General features: G+C 51.4%; 20 non-coding genes across 20 annotated transcripts; 13 read left to right on the forward strand and 7 right to left on the reverse strand.

Annotated features, from left to right (window-relative positions):
* Positions 1-187: 187 nt before the first annotated feature.
* TRNAL-AAG (transfer RNA leucine (anticodon AAG)) lies at positions 188-269 on the forward strand. The gene has a single exon. It is a non-coding gene; the product is annotated as a tRNA-Leu (tRNA).
* A 774-nt stretch (positions 270-1,043) lies between these two features.
* Positions 1,044-1,115, reverse strand: TRNAD-GUC (transfer RNA aspartic acid (anticodon GUC)). The gene has a single exon. It is a non-coding gene; the product is annotated as a tRNA-Asp (tRNA).
* Positions 1,116-1,655: 540 nt separating this feature from the next.
* Positions 1,656-1,737, forward strand: TRNAL-AAG (transfer RNA leucine (anticodon AAG)). Its single transcript has one exon. It is a non-coding gene; the product is annotated as a tRNA-Leu (tRNA).
* Positions 1,738-3,116: 1,379 nt separating this feature from the next.
* TRNAL-AAG (transfer RNA leucine (anticodon AAG)) lies at positions 3,117-3,198 on the forward strand. The gene has a single exon. It is a non-coding gene; the product is annotated as a tRNA-Leu (tRNA).
* Positions 3,199-3,972: 774 nt separating this feature from the next.
* Positions 3,973-4,044, reverse strand: TRNAD-GUC (transfer RNA aspartic acid (anticodon GUC)). Its single transcript has one exon. It is a non-coding gene; the product is annotated as a tRNA-Asp (tRNA).
* Positions 4,045-4,584: 540 nt separating this feature from the next.
* TRNAL-AAG (transfer RNA leucine (anticodon AAG)) lies at positions 4,585-4,666 on the forward strand. Its single transcript has one exon. It is a non-coding gene; the product is annotated as a tRNA-Leu (tRNA).
* Positions 4,667-6,031: 1,365 nt separating this feature from the next.
* On the forward strand, positions 6,032-6,113 carry TRNAL-AAG (transfer RNA leucine (anticodon AAG)). The gene has a single exon. It is a non-coding gene; the product is annotated as a tRNA-Leu (tRNA).
* A 1,366-nt stretch (positions 6,114-7,479) lies between these two features.
* On the forward strand, positions 7,480-7,561 carry TRNAL-AAG (transfer RNA leucine (anticodon AAG)). Its single transcript has one exon. It is a non-coding gene; the product is annotated as a tRNA-Leu (tRNA).
* A 774-nt stretch (positions 7,562-8,335) lies between these two features.
* Positions 8,336-8,407, reverse strand: TRNAD-GUC (transfer RNA aspartic acid (anticodon GUC)). The gene has a single exon. It is a non-coding gene; the product is annotated as a tRNA-Asp (tRNA).
* Positions 8,408-8,947: 540 nt separating this feature from the next.
* On the forward strand, positions 8,948-9,029 carry TRNAL-AAG (transfer RNA leucine (anticodon AAG)). Its single transcript has one exon. It is a non-coding gene; the product is annotated as a tRNA-Leu (tRNA).
* Positions 9,030-9,803: 774 nt separating this feature from the next.
* On the reverse strand, positions 9,804-9,875 carry TRNAD-GUC (transfer RNA aspartic acid (anticodon GUC)). The gene has a single exon. It is a non-coding gene; the product is annotated as a tRNA-Asp (tRNA).
* A 540-nt stretch (positions 9,876-10,415) lies between these two features.
* On the forward strand, positions 10,416-10,497 carry TRNAL-AAG (transfer RNA leucine (anticodon AAG)). Its single transcript has one exon. It is a non-coding gene; the product is annotated as a tRNA-Leu (tRNA).
* A 1,397-nt stretch (positions 10,498-11,894) lies between these two features.
* Positions 11,895-11,976, forward strand: TRNAL-AAG (transfer RNA leucine (anticodon AAG)). The gene has a single exon. It is a non-coding gene; the product is annotated as a tRNA-Leu (tRNA).
* Positions 11,977-12,750: 774 nt separating this feature from the next.
* Positions 12,751-12,822, reverse strand: TRNAD-GUC (transfer RNA aspartic acid (anticodon GUC)). Its single transcript has one exon. It is a non-coding gene; the product is annotated as a tRNA-Asp (tRNA).
* A 540-nt stretch (positions 12,823-13,362) lies between these two features.
* TRNAL-AAG (transfer RNA leucine (anticodon AAG)) lies at positions 13,363-13,444 on the forward strand. Its single transcript has one exon. It is a non-coding gene; the product is annotated as a tRNA-Leu (tRNA).
* Positions 13,445-14,830: 1,386 nt separating this feature from the next.
* On the forward strand, positions 14,831-14,912 carry TRNAL-AAG (transfer RNA leucine (anticodon AAG)). The gene has a single exon. It is a non-coding gene; the product is annotated as a tRNA-Leu (tRNA).
* Positions 14,913-15,686: 774 nt separating this feature from the next.
* Positions 15,687-15,758, reverse strand: TRNAD-GUC (transfer RNA aspartic acid (anticodon GUC)). The gene has a single exon. It is a non-coding gene; the product is annotated as a tRNA-Asp (tRNA).
* Positions 15,759-16,298: 540 nt separating this feature from the next.
* On the forward strand, positions 16,299-16,380 carry TRNAL-AAG (transfer RNA leucine (anticodon AAG)). The gene has a single exon. It is a non-coding gene; the product is annotated as a tRNA-Leu (tRNA).
* A 1,369-nt stretch (positions 16,381-17,749) lies between these two features.
* Positions 17,750-17,831, forward strand: TRNAL-AAG (transfer RNA leucine (anticodon AAG)). The gene has a single exon. It is a non-coding gene; the product is annotated as a tRNA-Leu (tRNA).
* A 774-nt stretch (positions 17,832-18,605) lies between these two features.
* TRNAD-GUC (transfer RNA aspartic acid (anticodon GUC)) lies at positions 18,606-18,677 on the reverse strand. Its single transcript has one exon. It is a non-coding gene; the product is annotated as a tRNA-Asp (tRNA).
* Between the last annotated feature and the right edge of the window lie 343 nt (positions 18,678-19,020).

Below are 19,020 nucleotides of genomic sequence, written 5' to 3' on the forward strand. Positions count from 1 at the left end.
TGCGATTAGTTTTTTTCTCACTTCTTGCCCCCATCTCCCACCTTGCCTCATGGTCTCCCCTCCTCTGCGCACCTGACAGTTTGCCTGCCCTTCCACTGCCTGTCTCCAGACTTTCCAAGGAGAAAAGGCAAAGCACTAAAGCGGGCCGGGCAACGGGTCAAGTTCCGCTTTCGGCGACTAGCAGGGAGGTAGCGTGGCCGAGCGGTCTAAGGCGCTGGATTAAGGCTCCAGTCTCTTCGGAGGCGTGGGTTCAAATCCCACCGCTGCCACTTTTCCTGGCCTTGCATTTTAAAGAAGAACGTAACGTTGACCTCTTCCTTCATTAGTGCCACCTCTGTCGCAATGAGCAAGCGGATGGTATGCCACACCCTGCAGGAAAAAGGTTTCGCTTCTGACGTCTTGCTTTTCTGGACATCCAGTCTCAAGTTTCCCATCTGGAACGGCGCTCCCTGCTGCTTTGTGAAGGCTTGCTGCAAGAGCCTTCGAAACCCAGGAGCTCTTGCGTTGAGCTGTGACGCGTCCTGGGAAGACCTCCCGTTGCAGCGGAATGAGCCCCACTTCCAGGGCGTGCTGGTAGCAAATTTCCCACAGCCCACAGGGAGCAAACGATCCCAGGTGTGATGTATCACCAGGAGAGGCTGAGATGAGAGTAAGGGTTCACGCGTGTGCCCGGACCGAGGTTAATGATGGGATTAGAGCTAGGGTTAGATGCAGGGAAAGAGTGAGAGTTATAATTAGGGATAAAGCTAACAGGTGATCATTACTCGTCATGTAACATGATACAAAGGGTCAGAAGAGGAACTGATTCAGGGTTACAATTTGGACTTCGCAGACAACAGGAGCACTAAATGGTGCTGAGGGGGACTCAATAAAGTGGACCGGCCGCCTAATGTAAGCAATTGTGCACAAATATTGTACGATGACTAGCGTTGCCGGTGCTTTTTTCTTAAAGAGTCAGTTCTTGGCACCCATTCCCTACTTGACTCAGCCTAATCTTCAAGAATATTTGTCAAGAACTAAAAAAAATCCAGAAAAGGTTTAACCTCCCCGTCGGGGAATTGAACCCCGGTCTCCCGCGTGACAGGCGGGGATACTGACCACTATACTAACGAGGAGACGTGAGGGCATGAAATGAACAGCTGCTGATGTCTGCACAGCATCCAGCGACCACCTAGCTGGCCTAGGGGGTCTCATTTTCCCCCGTCAAACGGCTTGCCCGATCTAAGGCTAATTTCTTTCTTTTTATCGGCACCAGGCTTAAAACTCAGTTTAAGGCGATAGTTCCGGGCTATGTTTGACTCCAGAGTTGAATCTGTCATCCCGCATTTCCTCAGCAAATCAAGCTACCCATCTCAAGTCTCATGAGCTGAGGACGGCAAAGTCCCTGTGGGCTTAGGACAGTCAAAGAAACCCCTGGGCTGCATGCTAAGCCCCTTTTCGGCTTCACTTTCCGAATCCTGCCCTAGCTTGCGATTAGTTTTTTTCTCACTTCTTGCCCCCATCTCCCACCTTGCCTCATGGTCTCCCCTCCTCTGCGCACCTGACAGTTTGCCTGCCCTTCCACTGCCTGTCTCCAGACTTTCCAAGGAGAAAAGGCAAAGCACTAAAGCGGGCCGGGCAACGGGTCAAGTTCCGCTTTCGGCGACTAGCAGGGAGGTAGCGTGGCCGAGCGGTCTAAGGCGCTGGATTAAGGCTCCAGTCTCTTCGGAGGCGTGGGTTCAAATCCCACCGCTGCCACCTTTCCTGGCCTTGCATTTTAAAGAAGAACGTAACGTTGACCTCTTCCTTCATTAGTGCCACCTCTGTCGCAATGAGCAAGCGGATGGTATGCCACACCCTGCAGGAAAAAGGTTTCGCTTCTGACGTCTTGCTTTTCTGGACATCCAGTCTCAAGTTTCCCATCTGGAACGGCGCTCCCTGCTGCTTTGTGAAGGCTTGCTGCAAGAGCCTTCGAAACCCAGGAGCTCTTGCGTTGAGCTGTGACGCGTCCTGGGAAGACCTCCCGTTGCAGCGGAATGAGCCCCACTTCCAGGGCGTGCTGGTAGCAAATTTCCCACAGCCCACAGGGAGCAAACGATCCCAGGTGTGATGTATCACCAGGAGAGGCTGAGATGAGAGTAAGGGTTCACGCGTGTGCCCGGACCGAGGTTAATGATGGGATTAGAGCTAGGGTTAGATGCAGGGAAAGAGTGAGAGTTATAATTAGGGATAAAGCTAACAGGTGATCATTACTCGTCATGTAACATGATACAAAGGGTCAGAAGAGGAACTGATTCAGGGTTACAATTTGGACTTCGCAGACAACAGGAGCACTAAATGGTGCTGAGGGGGACTCAATAAAGTGGACCGGCCGCCTAATGTAAGCAATTGTGCACAAATATTGTACGATGACTAGCGTTGCCGGTGCTTTTTTCTTAAAGAGTCAGTTCTTGGCACCCATTCCCTACTTGACTCAGCCTAATCTTCAAGAATATTTGTCAAGAACTAAAAAAAATCCAGAAAAGGTTTAACCTCCCCGTCGGGACCCCGGTCTCCCGCGTGACAGGCGGGGATACTGACCACTATACTAACGAGGAGACGTGAGGGCATGAAATGAACAGCTGCTGATGTCTGCACAGCATCCAGCGACCACCTAGCTGGCCTAGGGGGTCTCATTTTCCCCCGTCAAACGGCTTGCCCGATCTAAGGCTAATTTCTTTCTTTTTATCGGCACCAGGCTTAAAACTCAGTTTAAGGCGATAGTTCCGGGCTATGTTTGACTCCAGAGTTGAATCTGTCATCCCGCATTTCCTCAGCAAATCAAGCTACCCATCTCAAGTCTCATGAGCTGAGGACGGCAAAGTCCCTGTGGGCTTAGGACAGTCAAAGAAACCCCTGGGCTGCATGCTAAGCCCCTTTTCGGCTTCACTTTCCGAATCCTGCCCTAGCTTGCGATTAGTTTTTTTCTCACTTCTTGCCCCCATCTCCCACCTTGCCTCATGGTCTCCCCTCCTCTGCGCACCTGACAGTTTGCCTGCCCTTCCACTGCCTGTCTCCAGACTTTCCAAGGAGAAAAGGCAAAGCACTAAAGCGGGCCGGGCAACGGGTCAAGTTCCGCTTTCGGCGACTAGCAGGGAGGTAGCGTGGCCGAGCGGTCTAAGGCGCTGGATTAAGGCTCCAGTCTCTTCGGAGGCGTGGGTTCAAATCCCACCGCTGCCACTTTTCCTGGCCTTGCATTTTAAAGAAGAACGTAACGTTGACCTCTTCCTTCATTAGTGCCACCTCTGTCGCAATGAGCAAGCGGATGGTATGCCACACCCTGCAGGAAAAAGGTTTCGCTTCTGACGTCTTGCTTTTCTGGACATCCAGTCTCAAGTTTCCCATCTGGAACGGCGCTCCCTGCTGCTTTGTGAAGGCTTGCTGCAAGAGCCTTCGAAACCCAGGAGCTCTTGCGTTGAGCTGTGACGCGTCCTGGGAAGACCTCCCGTTGCAGCGGAATGAGCCCCACTTCCAGGGCGTGCTGGTAGCAAATTTCCCACAGCCCACAGGGAGCAAACGATCCCAGGTGTGATGTATCACCAGGAGAGGCTGAGATGAGAGTAAGGGTTCACGCGTGTGCCCGGACCGAGGTTAATGATGGGATTAGAGCTAGGGTTAGATGCAGGGAAAGAGTGAGAGTTATAATTAGGGATAAAGCTAACAGGTGATCATTACTCGTCATGTAACATGATACAAAGGGTCAGAAGAGGAACTGATTCAGGGTTACAATTTGGACTTCGCAGACAACAGGAGCACTAAATGGTGCTGAGGGGGACTCAATAAAGTGGACCGGCCGCCTAATGTAAGCAATTGTGCACAAATATTGTACGATGACTAGCGTTGCCGGTGCTTTTTTCTTAAAGAGTCAGTTCTTGGCACCCATTCCCTACTTGACTCAGCCTAATCTTCAAGAATATTTGTCAAGAACTAAAAAAAATCCAGAAAAGGTTTAACCTCCCCGTCGGGGAATTGAACCCCGGTCTCCCGCGTGACAGGCGGGGATACTGACCACTATACTAACGAGGAGACGTGAGGGCATGAAATGAACAGCTGCTGATGTCTGCACAGCATCCAGCGACCACCTAGCTGGCCTAGGGGGTCTCATTTTCCCCCGTCAAACGGCTTGCCCGATCTAAGGCTAATTTCTTTCTTTTTATCGGCACCAGGCTTAAAACTCAGTTTAAGGCGATAGTTCCGGGCTATGTTTGACTCCAGAGTTGAATCTGTCATCCCGCATTTCCTCAGCAAATCAAGCTACCCATCTCAAGTCTCATGAGCTGAGGACGGCAAAGTCCCTGTGGGCTTAGGACAGTCAAAGAAACCCCTGGGCTGCATGCTAAGCCCCTTTTTGGCTTCACTTTCCGAATCCTGCCCTAGCTTGCGATTAGTTTTTTTCTCACTTCTTGCCCCCATCTCCCACCTTGCCTCATGGTCTCCCCTCCTCTGCGCACCTGACAGTTTGCCTGCCCTTCCACTGCCTGTCTCCAGACTTTCCAAGGAGAAAAGGCAAAGCACTAAAGCGGGCCGGGCAACGGGTCAAGTTCCGCTTTCGGTGACTAGCAGGGAGGTAGCGTGGCCGAGCGGTCTAAGGCGCTGGATTAAGGCTCCAGTCTCTTCGGAGGCGTGGGTTCAAATCCCACCGCTGCCACTTTTCCTGGCCTTGCATTTTAAAGAAGAACGTAACGTTGACCTCTTCCTTCATTAGTGCCACCTCTGTCGCAATGAGCAAGCGGATGGTATGCCACACCCTGCAGGAAAAAGGTTTCGCTTCTGACGTCTTGCTTTTCTGGACATCCAGTCTCAAGTTTCCCATCTGGAACGGCGCTCCCTGCTGCTTTGTGAAGGCTTGCTGCAAGAGCCTTCGAAACCCAGGAGCTCTTGCGTTGAGCTGTGACGCGTCCTGGGAAGACCTCCCGTTGCAGCGGAATGAGCCCCACTTCCAGGGCGTGCTGGTAGCAAATTTCCCACAGCCCACAGGGAGCAAACGATCCCAGGTGTGATGTATCACCAGGAGAGGCTGAGATGAGAGTAAGGGTTCACGCGTGTGCCCGGACCGAGGTTAATGATGGGATTAGAGCTAGGGTTAGATGCAGGGAAAGAGTGAGAGTTATAATTAGGGATAAAGCTAACAGGTGATCATTACTCGTCATGTAACATGATACAAAGGGTCAGAAGAGGAACTGATTCAGGGTTACAATTTGGACTTTGCAGACAACAGGAGCACTAAATGGTGCTGAGGGGGACTCAATAAAGTGGACCGGCCGCCTAATGTAAGCAAATGTGCACAAATATTGTACGATGACTAGCGTTGCCGGTGCTTTTTTCTTAAAGAGTCAGTTCTTGGCACCCATTCCCTACTTGACTCAGCCTAATCTTCAAGAATATTTGTCAAGAACTAAAAAAAATCCAGAAAAGGTTTAACCTCGGTCTCCCGCGTGACAGGCGGGGATACTGACCACTATACTAACGAGGAGACGTGAGGGCATGAAATGAACAGCTGCTGATGTCTGCACAGCATCCAGCGACCACCTAGCTGGCCTAGGGGGTCTCATTTTCCCCCGTCAAACGGCTTGCCCGATCTAAGGCTAATTTCTTTCTTTTTATCGGCACCAGGCTTAAAACTCAGTTTAAGGCGATAGTTCCGGGCTATGTTTGACTCCAGAGTTGAATCTGTCATCCCGCATTTCCTCAGCAAATCAAGCTACCCATCTCAAGTCTCATGAGCTGAGGACGGCAAAGTCCCTGTGGGCTTAGGACAGTCAAAGAAACCCCTGGGCTGCATGCTAAGCCCCTTTTCGGCTTCACTTTCCGAATCCTGCCCTAGCTTGCGATTAGTTTTTTTCTCACTTCTTGCCCCCATCTCCCACCTTGCCTCATGGTCTCCCCTCCTCTGCGCACCTGACAGTTTGCCTGCCCTTCCACTGCCTGTCTCCAGACTTTCCAAGGAGAAAAGGCAAAGCACTAAAGCGGGCCGGGCAACGGGTCAAGTTCCGCTTTCGGCGACTAGCAGGGAGGTAGCGTGGCCGAGCGGTCTAAGGCGCTGGATTAAGGCTCCAGTCTCTTCGGAGGCGTGGGTTCAAATCCCACCGCTGCCACTTTTCCTGGCCTTGCATTTTAAAGAAGAACGTAACGTTGACCTCTTCCTTCATTAGTGCCACCTCTGTCGCAATGAGCAAGCGGATGGTAGGCCACACCCTGCAGGAAAAAGGTTTCGCTTCTGACGTCTTGCTTTTCTGGACATCCAGTCTCAAGTTTCCCATCTGGAACGGCGCTCCCTGCTGCTTTGTGAAGGCTTGCTGCAAGAGCCTTCGAAACCCAGGAGCTCTTGCGTTGAGCTGTGACGCGTCCTGGGAAGACCTCCCGTTGCAGCGGAATGAGCCCCACTTCCAGGGCGTGCTGGTAGCAAATTTCCCACAGCCCACAGGGAGCAAACGATCCCAGGTGTGATGTATCACCAGGAGAGGCTGAGATGAGAGTAAGGGTTCACGCGTGTGCCCGGACCGAGGTTAATGATGGGATTAGAGCTAGGGTTAGATGCAGGGAAAGAGTGAGAGTTATAATTAGGGATAAAGCTAACAGGTGATCATTACTCGTCATGTAACATGATACAAAGGGTCAGAAGAGGAACTGATTCAGGGTTACAATTTGGACTTCGCAGACAACAGGAGCACTAAATGGTGCTGAGGGGGACTCAATAAAGTGGACCGGCCGCCTAATGTAAGCAATTGTGCACAAATATTGTACGATGACTAGCGTTGCCGGTGCTTTTTTCTTAAAGAGTCAGTTCTTGGCACCCATTCCCTACTTGACTCAGCCTAATCTTCAAGAATATTTGTCAAGAACTAAAAAAAATCCAGAAAAGGTTTAACCTCCCCGTCGGGGAATTGAACCCCGGTCTCCCGACCACTATACTAACGAGGAGACGTGAGGGCATGAAATGAACAGCTGCTGATGTCTGCACAGCATCCAGCGACCACCTAGCTGGCCTAGGGGGTCTCATTTTCCCCCGTCAAACGGCTTGCCCGATCTAAGGCTAATTTCTTTCTTTTTATCGGCACCAGGCTTAAAACTCAGTTTAAGGCGATAGTTCCGGGCTATGTTTGACTCCAGAGTTGAATCTGTCATCCCGCATTTCCTCAGCAAATCAAGCTACCCATCTCAAGTCTCATGAGCTGAGGACGGCAAAGTCCCTGTGGGCTTAGGACAGTCAAAGAAACCCCTGGGCTGCATGCTAAGCCCCTTTTCGGCTTCACTTTCCGAATCCTGCCCTAGCTTGCGATTAGTTTTTTTCTCACTTCTTGCCCCCATCTCCCACCTTGCCTCATGGTCTCCCCTCCTCTGCGCACCTGACAGTTTGCCTGCCCTTCCACTGCCTGTCTCCAGACTTTCCAAGGAGAAAAGGCAAAGCACTAAAGCGGGCCGGGCAACGGGTCAAGTTCCGCTTTCGGCGACTAGCAGGGAGGTAGCGTGGCCGAGCGGTCTAAGGCGCTGGATTAAGGCTCCAGTCTCTTCGGAGGCGTGGGTTCAAATCCCACCGCTGCCACTTTTCCTGGCCTTGCATTTTAAAGAAGAACGTAACGTTGACCTCTTCCTTCATTAGTGCCACCTCTGTCGCAATGAGCAAGCGGATGGTATGCCACACCCTGCAGGAAAAAGGTTTCGCTTCTGACGTCTTGCTTTTCTGGACATCCAGTCTCAAGTTTCCCATCTGGAACGGCGCTCCCTGCTGCTTTGTGAAGGCTTGCTGCAAGAGCCTTCGAAACCCAGGAGCTCTTGCGTTGAGCTGTGACGCGTCCTGGGAAGACCTCCCGTTGCAGCGGAATGAGCCCCACTTCCAGGGCGTGCTGGTAGCAAATTTCCCACAGCCCACAGGGAGCAAACGATCCCAGGTGTGATGTATCACCAGGAGAGGCTGAGATGAGAGTAAGGGTTCACGCGTGTGCCCGGACCGAGGTTAATGATGGGATTAGAGCTAGGGTTAGATGCAGGGAAAGAGTGAGAGTTATAATTAGGGATAAAGCTAACAGGTGATCATTACTCGTCATGTAACATGATACAAAGGGTCAGAAGAGGAACTGATTCAGGGTTACAATTTGGACTTCGCAGACAACAGGAGCACTAAATGGTGCTGAGGGGGACTCAATAAAGTGGACCGGCCGCCTAATGTAAGCAATTGTGCACAAATATTGTACGATGACTAGCGTTGCCGGTGCTTTTTTCTTAAAGAGTCAGTTCTTGGCACCCATTCCCTACTTGACTCAGCCTAATCTTCAAGAATATTTGTCAAGAACTAAAAAAAATCCAGAAAAGGTTTAACCTCCCCGTCGGGGAATTGAACCCCGGTCTCCCGCGTGACAGGCGGGGATACTGACCACTATACTAACGAGGAGACGTGAGGGCATGAAATGAACAGCTGCTGATGTCTGCACAGCATCCAGCGACCACCTAGCTGGCCTAGGGGGTCTCATTTTCCCCCGTCAAACGGCTTGCCCGATCTAAGGCTAATTTCTTTCTTTTTATCGGCACCAGGCTTAAAACTCAGTTTAAGGCGATAGTTCCGGGCTATGTTTGACTCCAGAGTTGAATCTGTCATCCCGCATTTCCTCAGCAAATCAAGCTACCCATCTCAAGTCTCATGAGCTGAGGACGGCAAAGTCCCTGTGGGCTTAGGACAGTCAAAGAAACCCCTGGGCTGCATGCTAAGCCCCTTTTCGGCTTCACTTTCCGAATCCTGCCCTAGCTTGCGATTAGTTTTTTTCTCACTTCTTGCCCCCATCTCCCACCTTGCCTCATGGTCTCCCCTCCTCTGCGCACCTGACAGTTTGCCTGCCCTTCCACTGCCTGTCTCCAGACTTTCCAAGGAGAAAAGGCAAAGCACTAAAGCGGGCCGGGCAACGGGTCAAGTTCCGCTTTCGGCGACTAGCAGGGAGGTAGCGTGGCCGAGCGGTCTAAGGCGCTGGATTAAGGCTCCAGTCTCTTCGGAGGCGTGGGTTCAAATCCCACCGCTGCCACTTTTCCTGGCCTTGCATTTTAAAGAAGAACGTAACGTTGACCTCTTCCTTCATTAGTGCCACCTCTGTCGCAATGAGCAAGCGGATGGTATGCCACACCCTGCAGGAAAAAGGTTTCGCTTCTGACGTCTTGCTTTTCTGGACATCCAGTCTCAAGTTTCCCATCTGGAACGGCGCTCCCTGCTGCTTTGTGAAGGCTTGCTGCAAGAGCCTTCGAAACCCAGGAGCTCTTGCGTTGAGCTGTGACGCGTCCTGGGAAGACCTCCCGTTGCAGCGGAATGAGCCCCACTTCCAGGGCGTGCTGGTAGCAAATTTCCCACAGCCCACAGGGAGCAAACGATCCCAGGTGTGATGTATCACCAGGAGAGGCTGAGATGAGAGTAAGGGTTCACGCGTGTGCCCGGACCGAGGTTAATGATGGGATTAGAGCTAGGGTTAGATGCAGGGAAAGAGTGAGAGTTATAATTAGGGATAAAGCTAACAGGTGATCATTACTCGTCATGTAACATGATACAAAGGGTCAGAAGAGGAACTGATTCAGGGTTACAATTTGGACTTCGCAGACAACAGGAGCACTAAATGGTGCTGAGGGGGACTCAATAAAGTGGACCGGCCGCCTAATGTAAGCAATTGTGCACAAATATTGTACGATGACTAGCGTTGCCGGTGCTTTTTTCTTAAAGAGTCAGTTCTTGGCACCCATTCCCTACTTGACTCAGCCTAATCTTCAAGAATATTTGTCAAGAACTAAAAAAAATCCAGAAAAGGTTTAACCTCCCCGTCGGGGAATTGAACCCCGGTCTCCCGCGTGACAGGCGGGGATACTGACCACTATACTAACGAGGAGACGTGAGGGCATGAAATGAACAGCTGCTGATGTCTGCACAGCATCCAGCGACCACCTAGCTGGCCTAGGGGGTCTCATTTTCCCCCGTCAAACGGCTTGCCCGATCTAAGGCTAATTTCTTTCTTTTTATCGGCACCAGGCTTAAAACTCAGTTTAAGGCGATAGTTCCGGGCTATGTTTGACTCCAGAGTTGAATCTGTCATCCCGCATTTCCTCAGCAAATCAAGCTACCCATCTCAAGTCTCATGAGCTGAGGACGGCAAAGTCCCTGTGGGCTTAGGACAGTCAAAGAAACCCCTGGGCTGCATGCTAAGCCCCTTTTCGGCTTCACTTTCCGAATCCTGCCCTAGCTTGCGATTAGTTTTTTTCTCACTTCTTGCCCCCATCTCCCACCTTGCCTCATGGTCTCCCCTCCTCTGCGCACCTGACAGTTTGCCTGCCCTTCCACTGCCTGTCTCCAGACTTTCCAAGGAGAAAAGGCAAAGCACTAAAGCGGGCCGGGCAACGGGTCAAGTTCCGCTTTCGGCGACTAGCAGGGAGGTAGCGTGGCCGAGCGGTCTAAGGCGCTGGATTAAGGCTCCAGTCTCTTCGGAGGCGTGGGTTCAAATCCCACCGCTGCCACTTTTCCTGGCCTTGCATTTTAAAGAAGAACGTAACGTTGACCTCTTCCTTCATTAGTGCCACCTCTGTCGCAATGAGCAAGCGGATGGTATGCCACACCCTGCAGGAAAAAGGTTTCGCTTCTGACGTCTTGCTTTTCTGGACATCCAGTCTCAAGTTTCCCATCTGGAACGGCGCTCCCTGCTGCTTTGTGAAGGCTTGCTGCAAGAGCCTTCGAAACCCAGGAGCTCTTGCGTTGAGCTGTGACGCGTCCTGGGAAGACCTCCCGTTGCAGCGGAATGAGCCCCACTTCCAGGGCGTGCTGGTAGCAAATTTCCCACAGCCCACAGGGAGCAAACGATCCCAGGTGTGATGTATCACCAGGAGAGGCTGAGATGAGAGTAAGGGTTCACGCGTGTGCCCGGACCGAGGTTAATGATGGGATTAGAGCTAGGGTTAGATGCAGGGAAAGAGTGAGAGTTATAATTAGGGATAAAGCTAACAGGTGATCATTACTCGTCATGTAACATGATACAAAGGGTCAGAAGAGGAACTGATTCAGGGTTACAATTTGGACTTCGCAGACAACAGGAGCACTAAATGGTGCTGAGGGGGACTCAATAAAGTGGACCGGCCGCCTAATGTAAGCAATTGTGCACAAATATTGTACGATGACTAGCGTTGCTGGTGCTTTTTTCTTAAAGAGTCAGTTCTTGGCACCCATTCCCTACTTGACTCAGCCTAATCTTCAAGAATATTTGTCAAGAACTAAAAAAAATCCAGAAAAGGTTTAACCTCCCCGTCGGGGAATTGAACCCGAATTGAACCCCGGTCTCCCGCGTGACAGGCGGGGATACTGACCACTATACTAACGAGGAGACGTGAGGGCATGAAATGAACAGCTGCTGATGTCTGCACAGCATCCAGCGACCACCTAGCTGGCCTAGGGGGTCTCATTTTCCCCCGTCAAACGGCTTGCCCGATCTAAGGCTAATTTCTTTCTTTTTATCGGCACCAGGCTTAAAACTCAGTTTAAGGCGATAGTTCCGGGCTATGTTTGACTCCAGAGTTGAATCTGTCATCCCGCATTTCCTCAGCAAATCAAGCTACCCATCTCAAGTCTCATGAGCTGAGGACGGCAAAGTCCCTGTGGGCTTAGGACAGTCAAAGAAACCCCTGGGCTGCATGCTAAGCCCCTTTTCGGCTTCACTTTCCGAATCCTGCCCTAGCTTGCGATTAGTTTTTTTCTCACTTCTTGCCCCCATCTCCCACCTTGCCTCATGGTCTCCCCTCCTCTGCGCACCTGACAGTTTGCCTGCCCTTCCACTGCCTGTCACCAGACTTTCCAAGGAGAAAAGGCAAAGCACTAAAGCGGGCCGGGCAACGGGTCAAGTTCCGCTTTCGGCGACTAGCAGGGAGGTAGCGTGGCCGAGCGGTCTAAGGCGCTGGATTAAGGCTCCAGTCTCTTCGGAGGCGTGGGTTCAAATCCCACCGCTGCCACTTTTCCTGGCCTTGCATTTTAAAGAAGAACGTAACGTTGACCTCTTCCTTCATTAGTGCCACCTCTGTCGCAATGAGCAAGCGGATGGTATGCCACACCCTGCAGGAAAAAGGTTTCGCTTCTGACGTCTTGCTTTTCTGGACATCCAGTCTCAAGTTTCCCATCTGGAACGGCGCTCCCTGCTGCTTTGTGAAGGCTTGCTGCAAGAGCCTTCGAAACCCAGGAGCTCTTGCGTTGAGCTGTGACGCGTCCTGGGAAGACCTCCCGTTGCAGCGGAATGAGCCCCACTTCCAGGGCGTGCTGGTAGCAAATTTCCCACAGCCCACAGGGAGCAAACGATCCCAGGTGTGATGTATCACCAGGAGAGGCTGAGATGAGAGTAAGGGTTCACGCGTGTGCCCGGACCGAGGTTAATGATGGGATTAGAGCTAGGGTTAGATGCAGGGAAAGAGTGAGAGTTATAATTAGGGATAAAGCTAACAGGTGATCATTACTCGTCATGTAACATGATACAAAGGGTCAGAAGAGGAACTGATTCAGGGTTACAATTTGGACTTCGCAGACAACAGGAGCACTAAATGGTGCTGAGGGGGACTCAATAAAGTGGACCGGCCGCCTAATGTAAGCAATTGTGCACAAATATTGTACGATGACTAGCGTTGCCGGTGCTTTTTTCTTAAAGAGTCAGTTCTTGGCACCCATTCCCTACTTGACTCAGCCTAATCTTCAAGAATATTTGTCAAGAACTAAAAAAAATCCAGAAAAGGTTTAACCTCCCCGTCGGGGAATTGAACCCCGGTCTCCCGCGTGACAGGCGGGGATACTGACCACTATACTAACGAGGAGACGTGAGGGCATGAAATGAACAGCTGCTGATGTCTGCACAGCATCCAGCGACCACCTAGCTGGCCTAGGGGGGTCTCATTTTCCCCGTCAAACGGCTTGCCCGATCTAAGGCTAATTTCTTTCTTTTTATCGGCACCAGGCTTAAAACTCAGTTTAAGGCGATAGTTCCGGGCTATGTTTGACTCCAGAGTTGAATCTGTCATCCCGCATTTCCTCAGCAAATCAAGCTACCCATCTCAAGTCTCATGAGCTGAGGACGGCAAAGTCCCTGTGGGCTTAGGACAGTCAAAGAAACCCCTGGGCTGCATGCTAAGCCCCTTTTCGGCTTCACTTTCCGAATCCTGCCCTAGCTTGCGATTAGTTTTTTTCTCACTTCTTGCCCCCATCTCCCACCTTGCCTCATGGTCTCCCCTCCTCTGCGCACCTGACAGTTTGCCTGCCCTTCCACTGCCTGTCTCCAGACTTTCCAAGGAGAAAAGGCAAAGCACTAAAGCGGGCCGGGCAACGGGTCAAGTTCCGCTTTCGGCGACTAGCAGGGAGGTAGCGTGGCCGAGCGGTCTAAGGCGCTGGATTAAGGCTCCAGTCTCTTCGGAGGCGTGGGTTCAAATCCCACCGCTGCCACTTTTCCTGGCCTTGCATTTTAAAGAAGAACGTAACGTTGACCTCTTCCTTCATTAGTGCCACCTCTGTCGCAATGAGCAAGCGGATGTTATGCCACACCCTGCAGGAAAAAGGTTTCGCTTCTGACGTCTTGCTTTTCTGGACATCCAGTCTCAAGTTTCCCATCTGGAACGGCGCTCCCTGCTGCTTTGTGAAGGCTTGCTGCAAGAGCCTTCGAAACCCAGGAGCTCTTGCGTTGAGCTGTGACGCGTCCTGGGAAGACCTCCCGTTGCAGCGGAATGAGCCCCACTTCCAGGGCGTGCTGGTAGCAAATTTCCCACAGCCCACAGGGAGCAAACGATCCCAGGTGTGATGTATCACCAGGAGAGGCTGAGATGAGAGTAAGGGTTCACGCGTGTGCCCGGACCGAGGTTAATGATGGGATTAGAGCTAGGGTTAGATGCAGGGAAAGAGTGAGAGTTATAATTAGGGATAAAGCTAACAGGTGATCATTACTCGTCATGTAACATGATACAAAGGGTCAGAAGAGGAACTGATTCAGGGTTACAATTTGGACTTCGCAGACAACAGGAGCACTAAATGGTGCTGAGGGGGACTCAATAAAGTGGACCGGCCGCCTAATGTAAGCAATTGTGCACAAATATTGTGCGATGACTAGCGTTGCCGGTGCTTTTTTCTTAAAGAGTCAGTTCTTGGCACCCATTCCCTACTTGACTCAGCCTAATCTTCAAGAATATTTGTCAAGAACTAAAAAAAATCCAGAAAAGGTTTAACCTCCCCGTCGGGGAATTGAACCCCGGTCTCACGCGTGACAGGCGGGGATACTGACCACTATACTAACGAGGAGACGTGAGGGCATGAAATGAACAGCTGCTGATGTCTGCACAGCATCCAGCGACCACCTAGATGGCCTAGGGGGTCTCATTTTCCCCCGTCAAACGGCTTGCCCGATCTAAGGCTAATTTCTTTCTTTTTATCGGCACCAGGCTTAAAACTCAGTTTAAGGCGATAGTTCCGGGCTATGTTTGACTCCAGAGTTGAATCTGTCATCCCGCATTTCCTCAGCAAATCAAGCTACCCATCTCAAGTCTCATGAGCTGAGGACGGCAAAGTCCCTGTGGGCTTAGGACAGTCAAAGAAACCCCTGGGCTGCATGCTAAGCCCCTTTTCGCCTTCACTTTCCGAATCCTGCCCTAGCTTGCGATTAGTTTTTTTCTCACTTCTTGCCCCCATCTCCCACCTTGCCTCATGGTCTCCCCTCCTCTGCGCACCTGACAGTTTGCCTGCCCTTCCACTGCCTGTCTCCAGACTTTCCAAGGAGAAAAGGCAAAGCACTAAAGCGGGCCGGGCAACGGGTCAAGTTCCGCTTTCGGCGACTAGCAGGGAGGTAGCGTGGCCGAGCGGTCTAAGGCGCTGGATTAAGGCTCCAGTCTCTTCGGAGGCGTGGGTTCAAATCCCACCGCTGCCACTTTTCCTGGCCTTGCATTTTAAAGAAGAACGTAACGTTGACCTCTTCCTTCATTAGTGCCACCTCTGTCGCAATGAGCAAGCGGATGGTATGCCACACCCTGCAGGAAAAAGGTTTCGCTTCTGACGTCTTGCTTTTCTGGACATCCAGTCTCAAGTTTCCCATCTGGAACGGCGCTCCCTGCTGCTTTGTGAAGGCTTGCTGCAAGAGCCTTCGAAACCCAGGAGCTCTTGCGTTGAGCTGTGACGCGTCCTGGGAAGACCTCCCGTTGCAGCGGAATGAGCCCCACTTCCAGGGCGTGCTGGTAGCAAATTTCCCACAGCCCACAGGGAGCAAACGATCCCAGGTGTGATGTATCACCAGGAGAGGCTGAGATGAGAGTAAGGGTTCACGCGTGTGCCCGGACCGAGGTTAATGATGGGATTAGAGCTAGGGTTAGATGCAGGGAAAGAGTGAGAGTTATAATTAGGGATAAAGCTAACAGGTGATCATTACTCGTCATGTAACATGATACAAAGGGTCAGAAGAGGAACTGATTCAGGGTTACAATTTGGACTTCGCAGACAACAGGAGCACTAAATGGTGCTGAGGGGGACTCAATAAAGTGGACCGGCCGCCTAATGTAAGCAATTGTGCACAAATATTGTACGATGACTAGCGTTGCCGGTGCTTTTTTCTTAAAGAGTCAGTTCTTGGCACCCATTCCCTACTTGACTCAGCCTAATCTTCAAGAATATTTGTCAAGAACTAAAAAAAATCCAGAAAAGGTTTAACCTCCCCGTCGGGGAATTGAACCCCGGTCTCCCGCGTGACAGGCGGGGATACTGACCACTATACTAACGAGGAGACGTGAGGGCATGAAATGAACAGCTGCTGATGTCTGCACAGCATCCAGCGACCACCTAGCTGGCCTAGGGGGTCTCATTTTCCCCCGTCAAACGGCTTGCCCGATCTAAGGCTAATTTCTTTCTTTTTATCGGCACCAGGCTTAAAACTCAGTTTAAGGCGATAGTTCCGGGCTATGTTTGACTCCAGAGTTGAATCTGTCATCCCGCATTTCCTCAGCAAATCAAGCTACCCATCTCAAGTCTCATGAGCTGAGGACGGCAAAGTCCCTGTGGGCTTAGGACAGTCAAAGAAACCCCTGGGCTGCATGCTAAGCCCCTTTTCGGCTTCACTTTCCGAATCCTGCCCTAGCTTGCGATTAGTTTTTTTCTCACTTCTTGCCCCCATCTCCCACCTTGCCTCATGGTCTCCCCTCCTCTGCGCACCTGACAGTTTGCCTGCCCTTCCACTGCCTGTCTCCAGACTTTCCAAGGAGAAAAGGCAAAGCACTAAAGCGGGCCGGGCAACGGGTCAAGTTCCGCTTTCGGCGACTAGCAGGGAGGTAGCGTGGCCGAGCGGTCTAAGGCGCTGGATTAAGGCTCCAGTCTCTTCGGAGGCGTGGGTTCAAATCCCACCGCTGCCACTTTTCCTGGCCTTGCATTTTAAAGAAGAACGTAACGTTGACCTCTTCCTTCATTAGTGCCACCTCTGTCGCAATGAGCAAGCGGATGGTATGCCACACCCTGCAGGAAAAAGGTTTCGCTTCTGACGTCTTGCTTTTCTGGACATCCAGTCTCAAGTTTCCCATCTGGAACGGCGCTCCCTGCTGCTTTGTGAAGGCTTGCTGCAAGAGCCTTCGAAACCCAGGAGCTCTTGCGTTGAGCTGTGACGCGTCCTGGGAAGACCTCCCGTTGCAGCGGAATGAGCCCCACTTCCAGGGCGTGCTGGTAGCAAATTTCCCACAGCCCACAGGGAGCAAACGATCCCAGGTGTGATGTATCACCAGGAGAGGCTGAGATGAGAGTAAGGGTTCACGCGTGTGCCCGGACCGAGGTTAATGATGGGATTAGAGCTAGGGTTAGATGCAGGGAAAGAGTGAGAGTTATAATTAGGGATAAAGCTAACAGGTGATCATTACTCGTCATGTAACATGATACAAAGGGTCAGAAGAGGAACTGATTCAGGGTTACAATTTGGACTTCGCAGACAACAGGAGCACTAAATGGTGCTGAGGGGGACTCAATAAAGTGGACCGGCCGCCTAATGTAAGCAATTGTGCACAAATATTGTACGATGACTAGCGTTGCCGGTGCTTTTTTCTTAAAGAGTCAGTTCTTGGCACCCATTCCCTACTTGACTCAGCCTAATCTTCAAGAATATTTGTCAAGAACTAAAAAAAATCCAGAAAAGGTTTAACCTCCCCGTCGGGGAATTGAACCCCCGGGGGATACTGACCACTATACTAACGAGGAGACGTGAGGGCATGAAATGAACAGCTGCTGATGTCTGCACAGCATCCAGCGACCACCTAGCTGGCCTAGGGGGTCTCATTTTCCCCCGTCAAACGGCTTGCCCGATCTAAGGCTAATTTCTTTCTTTTTATCGGCACCAGGCTTAAAACTCAGTTTAAGGCGATAGTTCCGGGCTATGTTTGACTCCAGAGTTGAATCTGTCATCCCGCATTTCCTCAGCAAATCAAGCTACCCATCTCAAGTCTCATGAGCTGAGGACGGCAAAGTCCCTGTGGGCTTAGGACAGTCAAAGAAACCCCTGGGCTGCATGCTAAGCCCCTTTTCGCCTTCACTTTCCGAATCCTGCCCTAGCTTGCGATTAGTTTTTTTCTCACTTCTTGCCCCCATCTCCCACCTTGCCTCATGGTCTCCCCTCCTCTGCGCACCTGACAGTTTGCCTGCCCTTCCACTGCCTGTCTCCAGACTTTCCAAGGAGAAAAGGCAAAGCACTAAAGCGGGCCGGGCAACGGGTCAAGTTCCGCTTTCGGCGACTAGCAGGGAGGTAGCGTGGCCGAGCGGTCTAAGGCGCTGGATTAAGGCTCCAGTCTCTTCGGAGGCGTGGGTTCAAATCCCACCGCTGCCACTTTTCCTGGCCTTGCATTTTAAAGAAGAACGTAACGTTGACCTCTTCCTTCATTAGTGCCACCTCTGTCGCAATGAGCAAGCGGATGGTATGCCACACCCTGCAGGAAAAAGGTTTCGCTTCTGACGTCTTGCTTTTCTGGACATCCAGTCTCAAGTTTCCCATCTGGAACGGCGCTCCCTGCTGCTTTGCGAAGGCTTGCTGCAAGAGCCTTCGAAACCCAGGAGCTCTTGCGTTGAGCTGTGACGCGTCCTGGGAAGACCTCCCGTTGCAGCGGAATGAGCCCCACTTCCAGGGCGTGCTGGTAGCAAATTTCCCACAGCCCACAGGGAGCAAACGATCCCAGGTGTGATGTATCACCAGGAGAGGCTGAGATGAGAGTAAGGGTTCACGCGTGTGCCCGGACCGAGGTTAATGATGGGATTAGAGCTAGGGTTAGATGCAGGGAAAGAGTGAGAGTTATAATTAGGGATAAAGCTAACAGGTGATCATTACTCGTCATGTAACATGATACAAAGGGTCAGAAGAGGAACTGATTCAGGGTTACAATTTGGACTTCGCAGACAACAGGAGCACTAAATGGTGCTGAGGGGGACTCAATAAAGTGGACCGGCCGCCTAATGTAAGCAATTGTGCACAAATATTGTACGATGACTAGCGTTGCCGGTGCTTTTTTCTTAAAGAGTCAGTTCTTGGCACCCATTCCCTACTTGACTCAGCCTAATCTTCAAGAATATTTGTCAAGAACTAAAAAAAATCCAGAAAAGGTTTAACCTCCCCGTCGGGGAATTGAACCCCGGTCTCCCGCGTGACAGGCGGGGATACTGACCACTATACTAACGAGGAGACGTGAGGGCATGAAATGAACAGCTGCTGATGTCTGCACAGCATCCAGCGACCACCTAGCTGGCCTAGGGGGTCTCATTTTCCCCCGTCAAACGGCTTGCCCGATCTAAGGCTAATTTCTTTCTTTTTATCGGCACCAGGCTTAAAACTCAGTTTAAGGCGATAGTTCCGGGCTATGTTTGACTCCAGAGTTGAATCTGTCATCCCGCATTTCCTCAGCAAATCAAGCTACCCATCTCAAGTCTCATGAGCTGAGGACGGCAAAGTCCCTGTGGGCTTAGGACAGTCAAAGAAACCCCTGGGCTGCATGCTAAGCCCCTTTTCGGCTTCACTTTCCGAATCC

This window comes from Ambystoma mexicanum, unplaced genomic scaffold (genome assembly GCF_040938575.1).
Source record: "Ambystoma mexicanum isolate Mex_15411 unplaced genomic scaffold, UKY_AmexF1_1 Mex_scaf20, whole genome shotgun sequence".
Classification (NCBI taxonomy): Eukaryota; Metazoa; Chordata; class Amphibia; order Caudata; family Ambystomatidae; genus Ambystoma; species Ambystoma mexicanum.